At 44.2% G+C, this 22,795-nt stretch overlaps 1 protein-coding gene and 1 non-coding gene across 5 annotated transcripts in view; both read right to left on the bottom strand.

Annotated features, from left to right (window-relative positions):
- The window catches only part of SLCO3A1 (solute carrier organic anion transporter family member 3A1), an 829,245-nt gene that overhangs the window by 332,685 nt on the left and 473,765 nt on the right, over positions 1 to 22,795 (bottom strand). The window lies entirely within an intron of this gene.
- LOC118155176 (small nucleolar RNA U13) lies at positions 16,818 to 16,919 on the bottom strand. The gene has a single exon (XR_004745394.2). It is a non-coding gene; the product is annotated as a small nucleolar RNA U13 (small nucleolar RNA).

Raw genomic sequence — 22,795 nt, 5'->3', positions numbered from 1 at the left:
TGAAAGTAATCCTGTGCCTGAAGCCTTAAGAATCATCAAAGTCAGCCTCAGGGAAATCAGGCTGCAGCCTCAGTCAGTCAGAAAGAAGGAATTTAACAAGTTCAACTCCCTTCCTTCTCTGCTCATCCTTTATTTACTTGTAGATCAGGGATCCGGGGATGATAAGGCGTGTTTATGAGCACCAAGTACTTCTACTTGGCATTCCCCTAGCCCCGTAAGCACACAGAGGATGCAGCAGAAAAACAGTAAACATCCTTGTATTCTATACATCACCTTAATGCTTATGAAGTACTGCTGTGTTCTGTATCTCAGCTGAAGCTCACAACAGGCAGAGCTGGTCTTATTAGCCCCCGCTTTTTTTCTTTCTTTTTTTTTTTTTTTTTTTTCAAAAGAAAAAACAGCAGGTGGATTTTGGGAGCTCACTGCCAGCACGTGGCAGGAATTGAGGCTACATTTGCCACCCCAAATTGGTAGGAACACCAAGGAGAAAAGGAGATAGAGGGGCCTTAGCCCTCCCGTGAGCTGCAGTGACTGCTCCAACCGTCCTCTGAAATAGGCGGTTGATACTCATGTGAGCTGCAAGGCCAGTAACTGAACCATCAAAGACCTCAACTGGGCTTCCTTAAATGTTGCCTCGGAGAAATGCTGTAACCACCATGCTAGGACCGTTTTACATTCATCTCGCCCCCTAGTGGTGGATAGTGAATTTAGGAATAGGTCTGTGTTATGAATGACTCTAGAACCTTTGTGATGATTTTAGCCTTTCAACTACTTTCTGTATTAGGTGACTTTTCAAGATAAAAATATTGCTAAATACAGCTAATGCTGTGGTTCCCTGATTCCTTACTTTGCTGGCTACTAGAGGTATTCCAAACATTGAGAAGCCAAGTAATCTTAGAATCTGCTGTAGGGAAGCTGAAAAGAAAGTGGGGTGAAATGGGACGATAAACTGGCTTTTGGTTCATAAAATATTAATAAGCTATAGGTAAACGCTTAGTGATTAGAATTTGAAGATCTTTTCTCCTTCATTCTAGAGAGGACCGTCTGTTCATTTTTTGTAGGAGAGAAGTGGGTTAACTATATGGTCATGGAAAAAAACAACCTCTTCCTCTGTTACTGGGCTGTGGCAAGATTTCCCAGCAAGCAGCCTCAGTGTAATTCAACACAATGAGAAATTGTTGGTCAAGTAATTCACATGAACCATCTTTTGCTAGCTTCAGTTTTGTTCACAGGCAAATATACAAAGTTGAAAAATAAACGGAAAGAATGATTTCTGATTGTCACTGGGATGGAAAATGGATGCTTAGATTCTCACCCTATGGATTTTTTTTTCTGAAAATGCACCAATCATATATTGTGTCCAACCGAGGATAGAATTGGGGCTATGCCAACTTCTTTGGCTTGAAACTAATATTTGGGCTGAGTGGAAGCTTATTTTTTCTCAGAGTTTTTCTCTCCCTACGCCCATCTTCCAATTAGCCTGATCCATATGCTTTTCTACCAGATAGCCTCCCATTGCTGCTCACTATATTCATAGTTTCATATTGTAAATTATAGCTTTAATTGAATGTGCCCTAAAGCTCAGCAAAGAAGGCAAAAGGATAAACATCCTTGTGAATGCAATTTTTTTTTTTTTTTTTTTTTGAGACGGAGTTTCGCTCTTGTTACCCAGGCTGGAGTGCAATGGCCCGATCTTGGCTCACCACAACCTCCACCTCCTGGGTTCAGGTAATTCTCCTGCCTCAGCCTCCCGAGTAGCTGGGATTACAGGCACGCGCCACCATGCCCAGCTACTTTTTTGTATTTTTAGTAGAGAAGGGGTTTCACCATGTTGACCAGGATGGTCTCGATCTCTTGACCTCGTGATCCACCTGCCTTGGCCTCCCAAAGTGCTGGGATTACAGGTGTGAGCCACGGCGCCCGGCCGTGAATGCAATTCTAAACAATGGTAAATTCAAATGAGAAGCAGAAGGAAAAAAGAAGAACATTAATGGAAATGGAAAGAATTGACATGAGAAAACCGGAGTTTTAAGAATGTATTATATTTATGGAAAACGAGTTTTGAGGTAAAGGAGAAAAAATATAATAAACTTTTCCAAATATTAGTGCATTTGGGGAGAACACCATTTGTACTTTTGTTGATATGTATATAAACAGAATTTGTTTTATCCACATAGACTGTTAGCTTCTTAAGAGTATAGAAAGTGTTTTACTTTAAAAATAAAGGATTGGCCAGGTGCAGTGGCTTATGCTTGTAATCCCAGCACTTCAGGAGGCCAAGACAGGTGAATCACCAGAGGTCAGGAGTTCAAGACCAGCCTGGTCAACATGGTGAAACCCCATCTCTACTAAAAAATACAAAAATTAGCTGAGAGTGGTGGTGGGCACCTGTATTCCCAGGTACTTAGGAGGCCGAGGCAGGAGAATCGCTTGAACCCAGGAGGCAGAGATGGCAGTGAGCTGAGATAGCACCATTGCACTCCAGCCCCGGTGCGGGGCGGGGGGGGGGGGGGTGCCATTGCACTCCAGCAGCCCGGGGGGGGGGGGGGGGGGGGATAGAGTGAGACTCCACCTCAAAATAATAATAATAATAAAGGATCATTTGTTTTCTTCTCAATGCCTACCAGGTCTCCTGCCAAGAAGCTTAATACCTCTGATTAGGACAAAAAAGAGACCCAGAAGGTGTCAATGTTTATAGAAAAGTTCCTTCCAGGCATTCTCCCCAGGGACCCTCCTCTCCATCCTCTGTGCAACCACACACACACCCTTCTTGCAGCAGAAATTGTCCCCGGGAGCACCTTTCCTGGGCACAATGCCTTTCATCTTCTCTCTCAGAGGAGGGCTTTCCCAGTTTCGCTCCGAGTCTCTGAAAAATGCACATGCATTTTGCCGTTTGGAGAGTTGGTCCCACTGTGGTAGGCGAATGGCATGAGCTGGCACCAGAAGCCAGTTTAAGGCCCAACGGCATTTCCACAAAGGAAGCCTGAGGGATAGAGATTATGTGTCACAGTATGGTGAGCTCCAAGTTCAGCAGAAAGTGGCCACAGCTGTCTGCCCTCCTGAGGGGTAGTGGGTGCCAGGCCTGTGTACCTCAAGTGGGCAGGGTACAATCAGTGCATTAACCCTCGGACTGATCAGAGAGAAAGAACGGTCTCTGGAGAACATACAAGGAGGCCATGGAAAAAGTCTACAGGGTGTGGAATGCCACCAGCAAGAAAGAAAACCTAAAGTAAGAGCATGGGTTATAGAGACATCATACACCAGTGAGCGAAAGGTACATTCAGGATACGTTCACTTCCTGCACCCTGGCTTCCTTATGCTGTCTCCTTGCCATTGCTGCAGACAAACTCCTCTCCCGGACTTCGGCCATGGGAGGGGTGAGGAGTGAACAAACAGAACGAGTAGTCTGTCCAACCTTTGACGACCTGATATGGGCGGGACTCTATCTCCTCCAAAATGCGTGTCTCAAACCCCACCCCCAGCACCTCAGAATGTGACTATATTTGGAGAAGGGGCTTTTAAAGAGGTAACCAAGGTGAGACAGGCTCATATGGCTCCAACCCCATAGAACCGTGTCCTTATTAGAAGAGATCAGGACACAGATGCACACAGAGAGAGGACCAGGTAAGGACATGGGGAAGGCCCGTATCTGTAGGCCTCGTAGAGGGGCCTCGGAGGAACCAAAGCTGCTAGCGCCTTGATCTTGGTCTTCTAGCCTTGAGAATGGTACGAGGACACGTTTCTGTTGCTTAAGCCTCCGAGTCTGAAGCAGTTTGCTATGGCAGCCAGAGCAGACCAAAATGTGACTGTAACCCTCTCCCAGCCCTTCACACACCTTATACTCATGTGCTTAATTACAGTTCCTTGAGCTCACTGTGCAGGTCTCCTCCTCTAAACACTTGCATAGGCTGTTCCTTCTGCTTGGAATGCCCTTCCCTCCTCTTTTCTTCAGTGGGCTCACACCTACTTGTATCTTAAAATCCTATTAGTGTCACCTCCTCCACGAAGTCCTCAGAGAATACTCTCTCACTGACTACCTCCCAACTCCCTCCCACCTGCTTCCCTCTCCACCTGAGCCAGCCTCTACCCAACCTAGCATGGATCGCACTGTGGAGAGCACTCACTGTGCTTCTTTCTCATTTGTCTTTGGTTGGTGTCTTTCATTTCTATATTTTTGCCTCCTAAAAGAGCCAAGCACAGAGTGGTCAGTAACTATGAGGGAGAGAACAAACAAGTGAGGACACAAGAAGAAGAAAAGCTTCCTCACTGGAGCTGCCCAACAGGTATGGGACAGGAGAAAACGGCAAGAAGAGCCCGTAAGCATTAGGGGGAAAGGAGAAAAGGAGAAAAGGGACAGGGTAGTGGCAGTACTGTAAGACTGCATCTAGCCATGCAGGAGGTGAGAGCAAGAGGGATTGCCTAGCCCTGGGCAGCAGCACAGGCATTAGCTGGGAGAGAGGGGGAGAGGGGAGAAAGAGGGGGAGGGAAGAAAGGGGGGACAAAGAGGGGAGAGGGGAAGAGGGGAGGAAAGAAAGGGGGGAGAAAGAGAGGGGAGGGAAGAAAGAGGGGAGAAAGAGGGTAGAGAGGGAGAGGGGAGAAGGGGGGAGGGGAGAGGGGAGAAAGAGGATAGAGGGAAGAAAGGGGACAAAGAGGGGAGAGGGGAGGAAGAGGGGGAAGGAAAGAAAGAGGGGAGAAAGGGGAGGGGAGAGGGAACAAAGAGGGGGAGAGGGGAGAAAGAGGGGAGAGGGAAGAAAGGGGAGAAAGAGGGGAGAGGGAGAGAGGGGAGAAAGAGGGGGAGGGAAGAAAGAGGGGAGAAAGCGGGGAGGGGGAGAGGGGAGGAAGAGGAGGGAGGAAAGAAAGGGGACAAAGAGGGGAGGGGGAGAGGGGAGAAAGAGGAGGGAAGAAAGAGGGGAGAGGGGAGAAAGGGGGAAGGGAGAAAGGGGAGAAAGGGGGGAGGGAAGAAAGGGGACAAAGGGGAGGAGGGGGAGAAAGGGGGGAGAGGGGAGAAAGAGTGGGGAAGGGGGAGGAAGAGGGGAGGGGACAAAGGGGGGGAGAGGGGAGGAAGAGGAGGGAGGAAAGAAAGAGGGGAGAAAGGGGGAGGGGGGAGAAAGAGGGGGGAGGGGAGAAAGAGGGGAGAAAGGGGAGAGGGGGAGAGGGGAGGAAGAGGGAGAGGGGGACATGCGGAAAAGGAATAAAGAGGGGAGGGGGGAGAAAGGAAGAGGAAAAGAAGGGGAGAGGGGAGCAGTGAGAGAGGAGGAGGGAGAGGGAGAGAAGAGACTCTTAGCCCAGATGTGCAGAATCAGAATCTGCAGTTTAACAAGCTCCGTAGGTGTGCAGCATGATGGAGAAGAATTGGCTTAGAATGGTATCAAAAGACGCCTAGAGTTAGACAATTTTAAGCAGCATTTATATCCATTCCCCTTTTTTATTGTATTTGGGGCTTTAGAAAAGGACTAAGAGGAACCATTGGCTCTAAAGATGATGCTGGTTATTTTCATTCTCTGGGAATCCTCACACCATGGAGTCCCGCAGGGTGGGAGCATAGTGGACTCATGACTCGGCCAGGGAGTGGGGAGAGGAGGAGAGGAAATCTATTTTATCTTGTGTCTGATTGTTGTTTTGGCGGCATATCTGAATCTCAGAATGAAAGCTGAGATGCTGAGCTTATGGATCATAACTGCTGCCTGGATTTCCCTCTCCTGACTTCCATTAAAATACCCAAGAAAAATCCAAAGAGGCTAATAGGACATAAAAGGGCTGAAAACCCAGGATCCTGAATATGGATGGTTGGTTTCTCAGGGAAATGACTCCTCACACAGGACAGATGGGATGACCAAGGAAGAGGAGTGCCTGCTTCCTCCATAGAAAGGAGAGAGGAAGGTTCTACAGAGAGGACGGCGGCTGGTTCCCTAACCAAAAAGCCTGCCAGTCACCTCCTGGCTGCCTGAGGATGGCATTCTTCTGGCCGAATTTATCTGTGCAATTGTAACTCTCAGAAAGGCGCAGCGGGCCTCAGTGAAAGGGTGGGTGGTTGCAGAGTACTCCCCGTGATGTAAAGTAATGTAAGTGGGAATAAGGATGAGAAACTTTTTTAAAATTACCTACTGCTGGGTAACAAGCCACCCCAGAATTTAGTGATTTAAAACAATACGTATTTTGTTCAAGAATCTGCAGTCAGGAAAGGGCTTAGGAGGGAGAGCGGGACTCTACTTTCAGCTGGGATCATCTAGCATCTGGCACCTGGGCTACAAAGATAAACAGCTGAGGGCCAGAATAGCTGGGCCTCTGGGCATGTGTTTGCGGCTCTCTCCATGAGCTCTCTAGCATGACAGCCTCAGGGCAGCCAGACTTCATGCATGCATGCTCCCGGCTCCCAGTTGTACCTGCCTCATAGAGGAAGCCATGTGACTTTTATGACCTAGCCTCAGAAGTCAGCGGGGTTATTTCTGCTGCATCCTGTTGATGGAAGCAGCTACAAAGTTCCCTCTGGGCTCAAGGTGGGAGAACATAGACTTCACCTCTTGGTGAAGGATGTTCAGTGTTGCTTTGTCAGAAGAGCCAAGGAATTCAATATATATTGTTGTGGCCACCTTTGGAAAACCCAATCTGCCAGATATATTGAGAGCCCTGTGTCTTGGAACCAGATCTTCCCATGAACTGTTTCAAGCTACAGAAAGTCTATGGAATGTTTCAAAGTATTTAGTAATAAATTCACCTTCCATTGACAAGAAACAGGGAAGCAAGAGAGATTCATGTCAGAGTGTGTACACATTGCTAGCTAGGCACCATAGCTTGCTCTCGAGTTAAACAATTAAGAGGAAGGTTCTGGCAGATTCAGAGGACAAACAATTTGGATAGCTATACCATTGCTGAAGAAGGAGTAAGTACGTATGTGTTGGGGATGGTACAGAGATACATCACTCTATGAAAAATATTCTGTAACATAACAAGAGACTCATTAGACCAATGAGGCAGAGAAAAAGCTAACTGCATAAAACAGAGAAAAAAAAAAACAAGTTAATCCTGCTTTTGTGTGTGTGTGTGGTTTTTTTTTTTTTTTTTTTTTTTTTGAGACCTAGTTTCGCTCTTGTTACCCAGGCTGGAGTGCAATGGTGCAATCTCGGCTCACCACAGCCTCCGCCTCCTGGGTTCAGGCAATTCTCCTGCCTCAGCCTCCTGAGTAGCTGGGATTACAGGCACGTGCCACTGTGCCCAGCTAATTTTTTGTATTTTTAGTAGAGACGGGGTTTCACCATGTTGACCAGGATGGTCTCGATCTCTTGACCTCGTGATCCACCCGCCTCGGCCTCCCTGGGATTATAGGCGTGCGCCACTGCGCCCGGCCAAGAACTGTTCTTTCTATGCAGAGAAAAGAAACAAAAAAATGATGACAGAAAAGATAGATAATTTGGTTGATCCAAAATAAAGACTTACTCTACAGATAAGAAGGACCCAAGGGAAATATAACCATTACAAATGATGCTGCTTTAACATGGAGAAAAATGGAGGAAAAACTTGAGCTGGAAAAAAATATACAAGTTAAAATACTACACCATGTTCCAGGCAAAATTCAAGATGCACCGAGGCATAAGTGCAAATGGAGAAGATTTTTAAAAATTCTACAAACATCCAGACAAAACAAATGTTACTTATGATAAAAATGAGAATCGGCTGAATTAAGGGTACAGCACAAGACTAGATGCCACATGAGCAACAAGTAAAGTCTCAAAGGTAAAGAAAGAGCTTCTGACTCAAGCTGAAGTGCTAATTTGCAAAGAAAACAAAAACACATTCTTAGATATTCTAATCGAGGGTTCAAAAAGATACCACCCATGCACTTTTCTCAAAAAAATTAAAGATACGTTGCAGTGAAACATGTTAAAGACTAAACTCAATAGCAAAAATGGGTTCAAAAAAACTGAGAATCCAAGCTAAACATGCTAAACTCAGTTTGAAAAAGTTGTGAATAAAGTATCAGTACAGTTGGAAATTTTTCTTGAGATAGAATAAAAGTCATAAATAGGTCCGTAATTCTAAATGACATTGGCAAGAATGGAGGAAAGGGAGTGTATGTGGGAAAGCAGAGTATGAAATTTCTCACCTTATAAAGAGTCAGAAGTTATTTCATTCATGAATTTGATGATTAGAGAATGTATGCATTCAAGTGCAATGTTAAAAAACAGAATTTGGGCCTGGGGCAGTGGCTCACACCTGTAATCCCAGTACTTTGGGAGGCTGAGGTGGGCAGATCACTTGAGGTCAGGAGTTCAAGACCAGCCTGGCCAACATGGCAAAAACCTGTCTCTACTAAAAATATAAAAAATTAGTTGGCTGTTGTGGTGCATGCCTATACTCCCAGCTACTTGAGAGGGTGAGGCAGGAGAAGTATTTGAACCTGGGAGGCAGGGGTTACAGTGAGCTAAGATCATACCACTGCACTCCAGCCTGGACGACAGAGCAACACTCTGTCTCAGACAAACAAACAAAAACTGAATTTGAAGAATTCAAAGAAAAGTACATACTTATAGAAACAGGGAAAATAAAAACCAGGAAACATGTTAACAGAGGTTGAGTATCCCTTATCTGAAAAGATTGGGGCCAGAAGGGTTCTGGATTTGGGACGTTTTTAGATTGGGGAATATTTGTAGAGTGGATACGAGTTGAGCACCTTTAATCTGAAATCCTCCAATTAAGACTTCCCTTGAGGATCATGTTGATGTTCAAAAAGTTTCATATTTTGGAACATTTTGGATGTTTGGATTAGGGATGCTAAACCTTTACGGGGGGGTGGTAAAACAATATAAAAATAATAAAACAATATCACAGACTTTTGAGAGAGATATCTTATTTTGAAAATGGTTCAGGTACTTCCTAACTTTGGTCTTAGGGAAATTAACTTACTTACTTAAAACCTGAGTTTCCTTGTTGTTAAAACTGGAAAAAAACATACACTGCCTAGGGTCCTTGTGGGGACTGATTGTGCACAGAACATCGTTCAGGGTCTGGCCCACTGATTGTGCACAGAACATCGTTCAGGGTCTGGCCCAAGGATGAGTTGATAAATGAGCTGTTGTTATTTGTTGCCATCATTGTTTTTTTCCATGATCACTTGCGATAAAAGATTAAAAGTACTTGTGTCTCCCTGTGTGTCTTTTTCTCAGGAAAGCTGTCCTGGCTGTGTTTTATGAATCCATTCCTCAATTGTAACTGACATTTTAAAATTCTTTGTTAGGTATCCTGTTCTAGACTTCTGATCAATTCCACAGACCTGATTTTTATAATGCTCCTTTCTTTTCCCATGATAAGGTGTGAATTTTTACTTGTTTTCTTGCCTGCAACTGATTTCTATGTCAGTGTTCCGACTCAGTTTCCATGAGCCCTGTCTGAGCAAAATCACAGATACCTAAAATAATTACCCAGGATGAGAGGATGGCCAGTTATAACAATAAATTTAAGTGATTTATCTTCCTATATTTAAAATACGAAGATTTCAGGGTTGGGCTAGGAAAATCCAACTATGACCTGCTCACAAGAAACATATCCAAAACAAGAAGACACTTATGAATTCAAAATAAATTAGTTCAACCATTGTGGAAGACAGAGTGGCACTATCTCAAGGATCTAGAAATAGAAATTCCATTTGGCCCAGCAATCCCATTACTGAGTATATACTCAAAGGATTATAAATCGTTCTATTACAAAGACACATGCATGTGTATGTTCATTGCGGCACTGTTTACAAACCCCCATCAATGATAGACTGGACAAGGAAAATGTGGCACATATACACCATGGAATACTATGCAGCCATAAAAAATGATGAGTTCATGTCCTTTGTAGGGACATGGATGAATCTGGAAACCATCATTCTCAGCAAACTGACACAAGAACAGAAAATGAAACATGGCATGTTCTCACTCATAGGTGGGTGCTGAACAGTGAGAACACATGGACACAGGGAGGGGAGCATCACACACTGCAGTCTGTTGGTGGGGCAGGGGAGGGACAGAGGGGGTATGGGGAGGTTGGGGAGGGATAACATGGGGAGAAATGCCAGATATAGGTGTTGGGGGATGGAGGGAACAAACCACATTGCCATGTGTGTACCTATGCAACAATCCGGCATGATCTGCACATGTACCCAAGGACCTAAAGTACAATTAAAAATAATAAATAAATAAATAAATAAATAAAGATTTACTAGAAAAATACAAAGAAAAAATAAAGGTATTAATGTTAACTTTATTCAAGACTGGGTACATAGCCAAAAAATGTGAAATAGAGCAAAGTACACATAAAAATTTTAAATCTTCAGTGATATTTTATGCATTAAATACATAAAAGAAAGCTGTATAAGAAGAAAGAAACAGAACACAAATGTTTATGTGAGGCTTTTGTGGAACTACTGCTCTTTGACAGCAGGAAAAGACAAAATTGATACGTTTTAAATGATATGTATTATATGTAATTAAAATGTGTCTATAACAAAACTGATGAACATAGAGAAGATTTTCTAAAGATAGAAAATGAACCAATTATTAAAAATAGAATTAGTAAAGTTGGTGTATGAATTCAAAAACTTTTAAACACAACTCTAGAGAATATAAAAAAGTAGAATAGAAATGCAAAAGCAAACCGTAGAATTTTAACAAATATGAAAGTATTAATATTTTGAAAAGGTGAATTAAACAGACATTTTCATGGCCTATTTTACCTAACCTTAAGGAAAAGGGTCGGCCGGGCACGGTGGTTCACGCCTGTAATCCCAGCACTTTGGAAGGCCGAGAAGGGTGGATCACGCGGTCAAGAGATCGAGACCATCCTGGTCAACATGGTGAAACCCCATCCCTACTAAAAATACAAAAAAATTAGCTGGGCATGGTGCCGCGTGCCTGTAATCCCATTTACTCAGGAGGCTGAGGCAGGAGAATTGCCTGAACCCAGGAGGCGGAGGTTGCGGTGAGCTGAGATCGCGCCATTGCACTCCAGCCTGGGTAACAGGAGCGAAACTCCGTCTCAAACAAAAGGGTCATGAACTTAGAAGAAATCCTGGAGATATATGTATATATATGTATTATATTACTTTCAAAGATGTCTCATTTTCTGAAAATTTCACCAGTTATAGCTTTCAGAATTTCAGAAAGACAGATAATACCATGTTATATAATTTTTCTAGATATATAAGCGAAAGTTGCATGTATATTTAGTCTATGAAATCAGCATAACACTGATCTAAAATTGACAATGGCACAACCAAAAGAAAATAAATACTATCATGATTTTGCAATGACATGTTAAATATTGTGATGACATGATAAAAAAAAAAGTGCCAATCAAAAAAATAAACAATGTTTTTTTCTTACATGACATTGTGATTCTTAAATTTACATTAATAAATAACAAGCAAAAAAACAAGAATGTATTGAAAAAGGAGAATCAGAGCATTTCAAGTGCGTAGGCACATCCTCCTAGGTATTAAAATATATTACAAGCACCCGTAACCAAGCGGTGTGGTACTAGCTCAGGAGCTGGTAGGCAGGTTGATGGAATAGAGCAATGAACGCTGAAACAGACTCTAGTATGCATCCAGCTTAAAGTAAGGACAACAAAAATGGAAAAGGCAGAGTTTGTTTTTCAAATGGTTAGGAAAATTGATTAACTCAAGTCATAGCTTCACTGTACAGCAGCCGAAGATATAAACAACAATAAAAACAGATGGATTAAAGAACCCACACATACACTAAGCATTAGGAAATAACAAACTTCTGGAGAGGGAGCAATATTCTAAGCATAAAAGCAATGTAAGTAACGACAAAGGAAAAGTTAGATCGATCTTACTGTTACATAATTGAAAGTTCTTTATATCAAGGAACATGTTGATAACAACCAAATTACAAATTAGAAGTAGGTGTAGGAACAGAGCAGAAAGATAATATTGAAAGAAGTGTCTTCATCCTCAAAGAGCATGAAATACTCTTACAGATCAATTAACAAAATACTCCAAAAGACATGGGCAGGGTATCCTCACAGAAAACTTAAATGCAGAATATAATAATCAGGCAAAAATATTCACACTCACAACTAATCAAATCTAATTAAAACAGTTACAAGATACATTTTATTCACTCATTAAAATAGTAAAACACTTTTTAAAGAAAATCTTCTGTGCTGGTGGAAGTTTGAAAAGACCCCCTAAAATAAATTGTGGACAGAAGTGCAAGTCTGCACAAACTTTGTGAAAATTTATTTGGTACTTTCTATATACACATCAGAGACATTTGAACCAGAGCAACTCCATCTTGAATAAGGGCTTGGTAAAATAAGGCTGAGACCTGCTGGGCTGCATTCCCAGTAAATTAAGCCATTCTTAGTCACAGGATGAGACAGGAGGTCAACACAACATACAAGTCATAAAGACCTTGCTGATAAAACAGGTTGCAGTAAAGAAGCTGGCCAAAACCCACTACAACCAAGATGGTGACAAAAGTGACCTCTGGTCCCCCTCACTGCCACCAGCACCATGATAGTTTACAAATGCCATAGCAACATCAGTAAGTTACCCTATTTGGTCCCAAAAAGGGAGGTGTGACTAATCCACCCCTTGTTTAGCATAGCATCAAATAATAACCATAAAAATGGGCAACCAGAGCCAGGGGCTGCTCTGTCTATGGAGCAGCCATTCTTTCATTCCTTTACTTTCTCAATAAACTTGCTTTCACTTTATGGACTCACCTTGAATTCTTTCTTGTGTGAGATCCAAGAACCCCCTCTCAGGGTCTGGATCGGGACCCTTTTCAGGTAATGTAAGTACTCAAATTATTTCCTTTGACTCAGTAATTTCCCTCCAATGAATCTAATCTAAGAAAATAATCAAACACATGAGCAAAAACAGGTACGATGCCTTGCTTATTTTTAAAATACTTATTGAATAATTATTTATAATACTGAAAAATTTGAAAAACATATGTTCATTAGTAGAGGACTGGCAAAATTACTTTTTCAAGAAAAGACAGTGTACAGTCATTAAAAAAATCTTTTCTAAAACTTTATGAGGGAAACGCTCTTAGTAAAATAAGTGACAAAAGGGAGGATTTTGAATTATAGGTAGGATGGGATCCAGTTTTTCTTATGCTTACAGACACATATTTGGGACAATGAATTCTGGAGTTAGAATCAAAATACCTGGATTTAAATCAGAACCCACCACCTACCAGGTTAAGAACACGAATAATTTGTATAACCTCACTAAGCCTCTGTTTACCCATCTTTAAAATTGTAATACTAAAACTCATCTCTGCATGCTGATGTGAGAAGTGAAGAATTATTCAGTGTCAGATGGCTAACGTCTAGCCTGGCTCATAAATGGCAAGTTTTATATTCACACACACTGAGTTATCATTAAATATATATGTATTAGAATTATAATTTATAAAAATTTTCCTTAGTATTAAAAAAGTATACACATTTTATACTGCATTTTTACCTAGGCTAGTGGGCAGCCTTCAACAAATCTCTCATATACTCTGCCTCAGCTCAAAGGCATAAGATGAAACGTGGGCTGCTGTAAAAACCGAAATCCACCCTGCTAAGCTTCCACTGAATAAGAGAATAGATATGTGCTCCTGTGCTCACTACTTTTTAGGTCTTTTCTCTGTAAGTAAATCTTCTCCCATTTCCTTATGCAGACTCCTAAGTATAAAGGCAGCAAGGGTATCTATGACACAACCCCCAAGGTGGCGGCCACCCCAATGTCCCCCGTCCTGTGTATGGAAGCTAAACTTATCTGTGGCCAGTGGAACCGTTGTGGAGTTCCAGATCCCTTGAACAAACTGATTAGCAACTCTGAAGTTGTCAGTCAAGGAAGATACGCTTTAAAAACGTTAAGAAAACCATGATTTCTAGAACGAAATATACCAAGTTGAGATGGAGAAAAACCAGTGCTTCTGTCCTCTCATTGTTCATATTGAAGAGAACGTGCAGAGGCCACACCTTTCTTGCTTTGTATTCCTGTATTTAAATGTGTTGAAAGAAAATTGTAGAGACAGATGTGGAACTGATGGTGGCAGAAATATGAACAAAAGGAAATAACAGGTTTTTGTCAAAACTGAATCGTAAAACAGAAAAAAGTCTCTCTTTTCACAAGAAGTGAAGCCAGGCCCTCCTTGTAAAAGATTAACATACTACTATCTGAAACAATTACTCCTCAGGGGCAAAAACTCTTATACGGGCATTTCTCAGGGGCCAAGAAGTCATCTGGGATGGGGGTTGAACTTGGAAATCAGTGTGATCAGGGCCACAATGAGATGCTGGAACAGAGACCAAGTACGGAGTCTTCGACCGTCAGTGTGATGAGAAGCCAAGCACAAAGGCAGATTAATATCAGGGCTGGAACTGTGACACAGATAAGGTTCAAGCTGAGGTCATTTGTTGTACTAATATATTAGAAAGTCTTAGAGGTCGATAAAAACCTCATCCTCTAAGAAGAGTCAGGTACAGCAATTTAATTATGCTATAATATTAGGGGAAAAAACCAATGTGAACTCACACCATTAAAAAGCAATATTTTTCCTAGATAAGTATTCCAACAGCAGTCGCATTTTGGTCACTGCCTATGACATGGACAGGAGGCAAGGAAATTAAATACTGGGAGGAAGAGGGCAGTTCCCTGGCAAAGGCCCCACCCTCGAGCCTGGAAGCCCACGGCCCTAAATGAGAACAGGCATTCCTGTTTCCATGCCCAAATGTTGCCTTTTAGCCTGTCATGCCCCCCTATACTGTACCCATATAAATTCCAAACTCCAGGCTCCATGAGCAGACGAGCAGAGGAGCAGAAGAGCTACATGGCAGAGAAGGAGGGAAGAGAAGGAGCATCTGAACGTCGAGAGTTCAGCTGGGGACGGTTGGAGGGGAGATAGGCTGCCAGATGGCTGAACTCCAGGGAAAGACATTTTTTCCACTCCATCTTGTCTCCAGCTCCCCATCCATCCTGCTGACAGCCACCCCCATTTGTCCATGTGACCTGATTCTTCCTGGACGCCGGACAAGGACTTTGGTACCAAGAGGGCAGTTAGCTGGTTAACACTTAAGCCATCTGTGGATGGCAGAGACAAAAGAGCACTGGAACACATCCACTGGGGCTTTGGGAGTCACAGGCAGCCACCCCTGGATGCTGCTATGGGGGTGAAGCCCAAAAGCACTCACCCGGCTCCTGCACCCACCCATCTGCGTGCTCCCCCTCCCATAAGGGGTTTGAGCCATGACTGAACACACAAGCCACACCCCCGTCACACATCCTTCAAGGGGGTCAGGGAACTCCCCCATTTCAATAGCATTTTGGTCACTGCCTATACTCATAGGAACACCTAAATGTCCAGATTTGGGTTAGCACTCCTGGATCATACATACACACACAGTAGCATGAACCCAGAATGCCCTACTCTCCAGAAAGCAGAGAGAGTTTCAAAAACACCAGAGACAGTGCTGAAAGGATGAAGGAGCCAGCTTCAAGGTCTCCTGCTGGCTAAGTTATAATTTGAGCATCAAAAAAGATATAATAATTGCAGTTAACTGAAATACGATGAGTTTGTGAAAGGCCAAAATTTTATGACATTCAGAAAAAAATTAGTATATATTAAAGGTAATTAGGATGAACATAGAAATTTGGCTATCATGGGATGTGTTTAATTTTTTATTAATTTTAATGAGGAAATTAATATAAATTAGTTTTTTATTTCATCTATTAACTCTGTTTGGTTTTAAAATATAAAACTCATGTCAAGCTGTACAGCTAGAGAAGAGGCAGTACAGGAAACAGAGTTAGCCAAATCGCCCAGGGAAAATATACAGAAACTCTACTAAGAACAGGAGGGCCTTTCAAGCACCAGTGGCCACACACAATAACTAGAAAAAAGAATCGAAACTGTGTTTCAAGATGATGAATCAACCAATACCTTCAAAGGGAGAGTTCATTGTGCTACCCCAGTTCTACCTGTCCTGAGAGATGAAACCGATGGATGGTCCCACTCTGGATGAGACATGTGAGGCAGCCATACATTTTAAATAACACCAGTAAACCAGGCCCAGTTATCACAATGACGGGACAATGAGGGCCAAGACAGACACCAGTGTCTGAAAGGGAGGAAACTCCAGGCTGCTAAAAGCTAAAACCTGTGGGGAAAATGTAGACTTATTTTTTTTTTAATTGATTTGAAAGGTCATGATTAACTTACGAAGAAAGTTTCAACCCGATGTCCATGGTTTGGATTTAGATAGACTTCAGAGAAACAATCTGACCTCATGCCCTAACTAAGAATCAATGGTTCAACCAGTTCCTACAGCCTTGGCTGTCTAAGTGGATATTCCATTTCTTTGTGGTCTGGATAAGAATACCATGACCTCGAGATTTTTAATTAAGTACGGCTGTAATCCTAGGTAGTCTAGGTGTAGTATGAAAAATAAAGAAATGGGGAAGGAAACAAGATGACATTTCAGGAAAAGACATGGGTACTAGGAACATTTTTCATAGTCATTGTATTTGTGTCTGTTTTGCGGTTTGATGTGTTTGAAGTGCTTGAAGTAATGGCTTGGAATACAGGGGCTAAAAAATTGTCCTTTAAAACAAATGTCACGGAAGAATTTTTATTAAGTCTTTTAAGATGAGTTTCTATTGCATTGAAAGCAGAACCAGACTATAGTGGGTTGAGGAGCAGATGGAAATAGTTAAGCCTGGGGTGAGGCAAGACCCTGGGGGCTAAACATAAGGGAAGGGCGAGTGCCAAAATGAAGTAACCAAGATAAACAATATTTTTATTTTTTCATGTCAGACAGATAATGCCCCTACTTCATAAAAAGATTTGAAGGAGACATCGCACACATGGTCATGAAAACCCAGTCATCATGCTTATCAACCACAAAAGGATCAAGGTTCATATTTTAAGACAGTGTTTTTTAAAAGTCAAAATTAATGTAAAAAAAAGTCTATGATAAACAAAATGTCCAAAGGACACACTGGCAGGATGAAAATGAAGAGTGTCGGTGCCCATAATATGTCCTTTAAGGAGCTGTCTGTATGCAAGAAAGAAGGGAGCTTGGACTGGAAGGAAAGCCAAAGTCCACGGAGGTGGGTTGGCTCGCAGGTGGGCTGGCTCCGAGGTGGGTTGGCTCCCAGGTGGGTTGGCTCACAGGTGGATTGGCTCCCAGGTGGGTTGGCTCGCAGGTGGGTTGGCTCCCAGGTGGGTTGGCTCGCAGGTGGGTTGGCTCCCAGGTGGGTTGGCTCGCAGGTGGGTTGGCTCCCAGGTGGGTTGGCTCGCAGGTGGGCTGGCTCCCAGGTGGGCTGGCTCACAGGTGGGTTGGCTCCCAGGTGGGTTGGCCCACAGGTGGGTTGGCTCCCAGGTGCATTGGCTCCCAGGCAGGCTGGCTCGCAGGCGGGTTGGCTCCCAGGTGGGATGGCTCGCAGGCGGGCTGGCTCGCAGGCGGGTTGGCTCACAGGTGGGTTGGCTCCCAGGTGGGCTGGCTAGCAGGTGGGCTGGCTCGCAGGTGGGTTGGCTCCCAGGTGGGCTGGCTCCCAGGTGGGCTGGCTCGCAGGTGGGTTGGCTCCCAGGTGGGTTGGCTCGCAGGTCGGTTGGCTCCCAGGTGGGTTGGCTCGCAGGTGGGTTGGCTCGCAGGTGGGTTGGCTCGCAGGTGGGCTGGCTCCCAGGTGGGCTGGCTCCCAGGTGGGTTGGCTCACAGGTGGGTTGGCTCCCAGGTGCGTTGGCTCCCAGGCAGGCTGGCTCGCAGGTGGGTTGGCTCCCAGGTGGGATGGCTCCCAGGTGGGATGGCTCGCAGGCGGGCTGGCTTGCAGGCGGGTTGGCTCACAGGTGGGTTGGCTCCCAGGTGGGCTGGCTAGCAGGTGGGCTGGCTCGCAGGTGGGTTGGCTCCCAGGTGGGCTGGCTCCCAGGTGGGCTGGCTCGCAGGTGGGCTGGCTCACAGGTGGGTTGGCTCCCAGGTGGGTTGGCTCGCAGGTCGGTTGGCTCCCAGGTGGGTTGGCTCACAGGTGGGTTGGCTCACAGGTGGATTGGCTCGCAGGTGGGTTGGCTCGCTGGTGGGCTGGCTCCCAGGTGGGCTGGCTCCCAGGTGGGCTGGCTCCCAGGTGGGCTGGCTCACAGGTGGGCCGGCTCGCAGGTGGGTTGGCTCCCAGGTGGGTTGGCTCGCAGGTGGGCTGGCTCGCAGGTGGGTTGGCTCGCAGGTGGGTTGGCTCGCAGGTGCGTTGGCTCCCAGGCGGGTTGGCTCGCAGGTGGGTTGGCTCGCAGGTGGACTGGCTCGCAGGTGGGTTGGCTCCCAGGTGGGTTGGCTCGCAGGTGGGTTGGCTCGCAGGCGGGTTGGCTCCCAGGTGGGTTGGCTCCCAGGTGGGCTGGCTCGCAGGTGGGTTGGCTCCCAGGTGGGTTGGCTCGCAGGTTGGTTGGCTCCCAGGTGGGTTGGCTCCCAGGTGGGTTGGCTTGCATGTGGGTTGTCTTGCTTTCTGCTTTCAAGATGGGAGAACCTTGAACATATGCCAATGCTTAGGTGATGGCCCAAGAATCTTTTCTCATCTGACATTGTAAATACAGGGAGGCAGAGGAATTTGGGCACTCCGGTTGGAGATATAGAACAGATGAATTCTTCCTTTGTGTATGGTATTGGGGTGAGGGAGGAGAAAGCTTTCATGGGACAGTGGGATGTCCTGCCTCAAATCACAAGCAGCTTTATCCTCCTGAGAACACACAGGCTTTCTTTCCTTTTTTCAGACTGTGTTGATTTGATGAGCCTCTTTCCCCACACCCTGCTTAACTATCCTTATATTTCTGCCCAGGCTCACTCCTCTTCTCTTTCAGCTTCTTTCCCTTTGCCAGGGTGGGATCAGGGAGAGAAACTCTACACCTTGTTACTGCAGTCTGGGGACCACACCAGCTGGGAGCTTGCTAGAAACACACTCTCAGATCCTCCCTCACTGAGAAGCACCACTTACACTTCTGGCCTCAAACTTTCTCTGCACAGGAGGCACTTGGATGGTCTTCAAAAAATGCCAGTTGCTAGTTTTCCCCGTCCTGCTCCTGGATCCTGATTTAATGAGTTGGTCTCACTACACTTCTCAGCGTGGCTGGGACATAAGGATTCTTGAAAACTCCCAGGTGATTCTGGAGTTCAGCAAAACAGTAAAGTTTGAGAACCACTGCTCTGCACCACCTAATTTTCTTTCCTAGCTTCTGTGTGGCCAGGTTTGGGCGATAGAGGAAGGGCAGAGGAGAAAGGAAATAATTGTTTTTGTCTTTGATTTGGGATTATAGGTGGTGAGATCAATGATTTTCCCTCCAAGGGTCCTGTGCCTCAAACTTCTTCACATTAAAGCCGATCAGTTATCTAGAAAGAGTAGTAGTTGTCAGGTTCTGCATTGTCCCATGCCTGGGTTCCCACAACGTATGAATACAAGAGTATATGCTCACCTGTCTTCATTTCCTTGAAATTCCAATGAGTACTCCAGTTTGAAACAATCTTTGTGTACTGGGGCACCAACTCTGCAGCTTTTCTTTCCAAACTTCAAAGTTTAGTTTTTAAATAAGAAGCTTATTTATTCACATAAGCTTATGGGTTTTCCCAGGCAAAAGGGGAAGATTTAAGTTTAATCAAATGTGGAGGAGCTTTATTAGGGTCAGCTGGTTCACTATCGTTTCTCTCAAAGTGCTTCAGAACCACAATGGCCGAGTTCTTGCCTTTTTTGATCATGAAGGTAAGACAGCACTTTGTTCTGCTAAGACTGAAGTTAACAGTTGAAGTTACAGTGACGCATTCTGAGGCCTCCTTTCTTTTGTCAAACCAACTACAATTATTTGATTGAATAATTGGCAAACAGTATTGTTTTGGTCAAGGTTCTCCAGAGAAATAGAACCAATAAGACATATATATATATGTGTGTGTGTATAAATGTATATATATGTGTGTGTGTAGATATATATACATATATACATATATATATATACGTATATATATGTATATATATATACATATATATATATATAGAGAGAGAGAGATGAAGGATTTATTAGGGGATTTGATTCATTTAATTATGGAGGCTAAGAAGTCCTAATCCCAAGGCTTCAGAACCAAAGAAGCTGTCAGTGTAATTCTCAGTCCAAGCCCAAAGGTCCAGGAGCTGCTGATGAGAGTCCAAAGGCCAGAGAAACTGGAGTTCTGATGTCTGAAGAAAGGAGAAGAAGAGCTTTGGCTTTGATAAAGAGCTCTGGGTGGCTGATCATCCGTCTATCCATTGTTTCATTCAGAGAAGAGCCTTTGGCTTTGATAAAGAGCTTTGGAAGTGAGAGGATGAGAATTTGACCTTGCTCCACCTTTTCATTCCCTCCAGGCCCCCAGCCCATTGGATGGTGTCTGCTACATTGAGTGTGGATCTTCTTCATTCAAGCTCACCTACTTACATGCCAGTCTCCTCCAGGAGCACTCTCACAGACACACTTAAAGCAGCCCAATGATTCTAATGAAATGCCAGATGAGTTGGGTTTCCCTTTCAGCAGAAGGGGGATAGGCTCAGTACCAACCGAAGCACTGAGAATAAATAATGCTTTCCCAGCTTTTGGGGTTCCTTTAATCCAATCAAGTTGACATCCAAATCAACACTCATAGTATTTCTGTCTTAGTCTGTTTGTGCTGCTCTAACAAAATACTGCAGACTGGATAATTTATGGAGGACAAGCATCTATTTTCTCAAGGTTCTGGAGGCTGGGAAGTCTAAGATCAAGGCGCCAGCCGCTTTGGTTGCCTGGTGAGGGCTAAGCCTGCTTCTGAGATGGTGCCTTGATGCCGTGTCCTCTGGAAGGAAGGAACACAATATCCTCAGAGGTAAAAGAGCAAAGGAGCCAAACACTGCGTGAAGCCTCTTTTATAAAAACCTCAATCCCACTCACGAGGGAGGAGCCCCATGGCCTAAACATCTCTTAAAGGCCCCACCTCTTAATACTATCATATTGGCAACTCCTGAATTTTAGAGGGGACGTATATAAACCATAGCAAGTACAGACCTTAAAATGAGAAAGAGGAGGAAGAGAAAGGGTAGAGAAGAAGAAAAATAGGAAGAAGATGAAGATAAACAACACAACGAATAGGTTTGATGCACAGAATATGTCTCAGACATGGAGCAGCACAGGGCAGCTAGTAGGTGCCTGGCAGTCGCTGTTTAAATGGATGAATGGATAGATGGATGATCAGCCACCCAGAGCTCTTTATCAAAGCCAGAGACTCTTCTCTGAATGAAACAATCATGGTAGCATAGGGTAGGGAAATTTAATTTTCTAGAGAATAATGATTGACCTGGGGTCCAGATGAAATAAGATAAAGGGCCATCTGATGAAAAGTCCCCAACCCAACATTGGATTAGGCTACAGAGATGGCAGCTGTCCACAAAAATTTCAATCCTGGTGACCACTTTTTCTATATCTGTTTGATAATGGCAGACAAGTGACAAGAAAACAGCCCTCTGTAATGCTCTTGAGTCCCTGGATTGAATACGTCCCCAGCCCTAGGGAGAGATCTGCAAAGGATATTTCATGAATGCCACACTCCAGCCTTCCCGGCATTTAGGTCTGAGTGTCTCACAACCCAGGTACAAAATAGAGCAAAGACTGAAAATGCTCCTAGGAATTCATGTCTTTTGGTCACCTAGGATCAGCGAGCTGGGTTGAAAAGAAAGGAAATTTCATCTGAATGAGCTACAATGTAACTGGGCATTTCTACAATGCAGTAAGTTGACAGGCTATTTACCATTTCCTTTTATTAAGAAACTCTTCTATAGCAGAGCTCTGAAAATACAAGTAAAAGCATACTGATTGTTCAGTAAATTTATAACAAACTGGGATTTTCAAAGTTTTAAGATGGTCCATTAATTGCAGGGAAATCCCTGGGTGCTATTTCCTGTAGAGCCATACATGAGAAAAAGACACTATGAGATAGTGGAAAAAAACCAAGGTGTGTTTTCCTGTCCTTTCTCCTCTATTCAACACAGAACACAATGCTTCTGTGACCAGATGGATAGTTTTTCCTCCCCACACACCAGTCAATTCTGCAGCCAGCTCTTCAGTGGACACCAGGAGGTTGTCCTCTAATTCAACTTAATTCTGGCACTATCTACCTGGAGACAGCATCAGATCCCACAGGTTGGGGGTTCAGTCCTGCCAGACTGCCCCCCACTTCAGATGCCAAACATAAACCCTAGTTTGTGGCCTTCCCCTCTACTGATTGGCTATAAATTGGGGTTTCCACAACCCCCTCCTGGAGTTTGATTCATTTGTTAAAGCAGCTCACAAAACTCAGGGAAACACTTTACTTACGTTTATAGGTTTATTATAAAGGACATTACAGCTGGATACAGCTGAACAGCCAGATGGAAGAGATGCATAGTGCAAGGAGTGTGGAAAAGGGCCCGGAGCTGCCCTGTCCTCTCTGGGTGATCTACTCCGCAGGAATCACCACGTGTTTAGCTTTCTGGAAGCTCTGTCAAGCTGTCCTTTTGCAGATTTTTAGGGAGGCTTTGTTGCATAGCCATGATTATGACATCACTTGACCACTGGGGATCAGCTCAACCTTCCATTTCTCTTCTCTCTCACCTTTCTGGGGATTGGTGGGTAGAAGTGAAAGTCCCAACTCTGTAATCATGTCTTGGTCTTTCTGGCAACCAGCCCCTTTCCTGAAGCAGTTTAGGAAGGTCACCAGCCATCTCATTAAAGTACACTCTTATCACGCTGGAGAGTCTAAGAATTTTAGGCACTGTGTGTCA

The sequence above is a fragment of the Callithrix jacchus genome, chromosome 6 (assembly GCF_049354715.1).
Source record: "Callithrix jacchus isolate 240 chromosome 6, calJac240_pri, whole genome shotgun sequence".
Lineage (NCBI taxonomy): Eukaryota > Metazoa > Chordata > Mammalia > Primates > Cebidae > Callithrix > Callithrix jacchus.
This window is presented reverse-complemented; position numbering and strand designations above follow the sequence as displayed.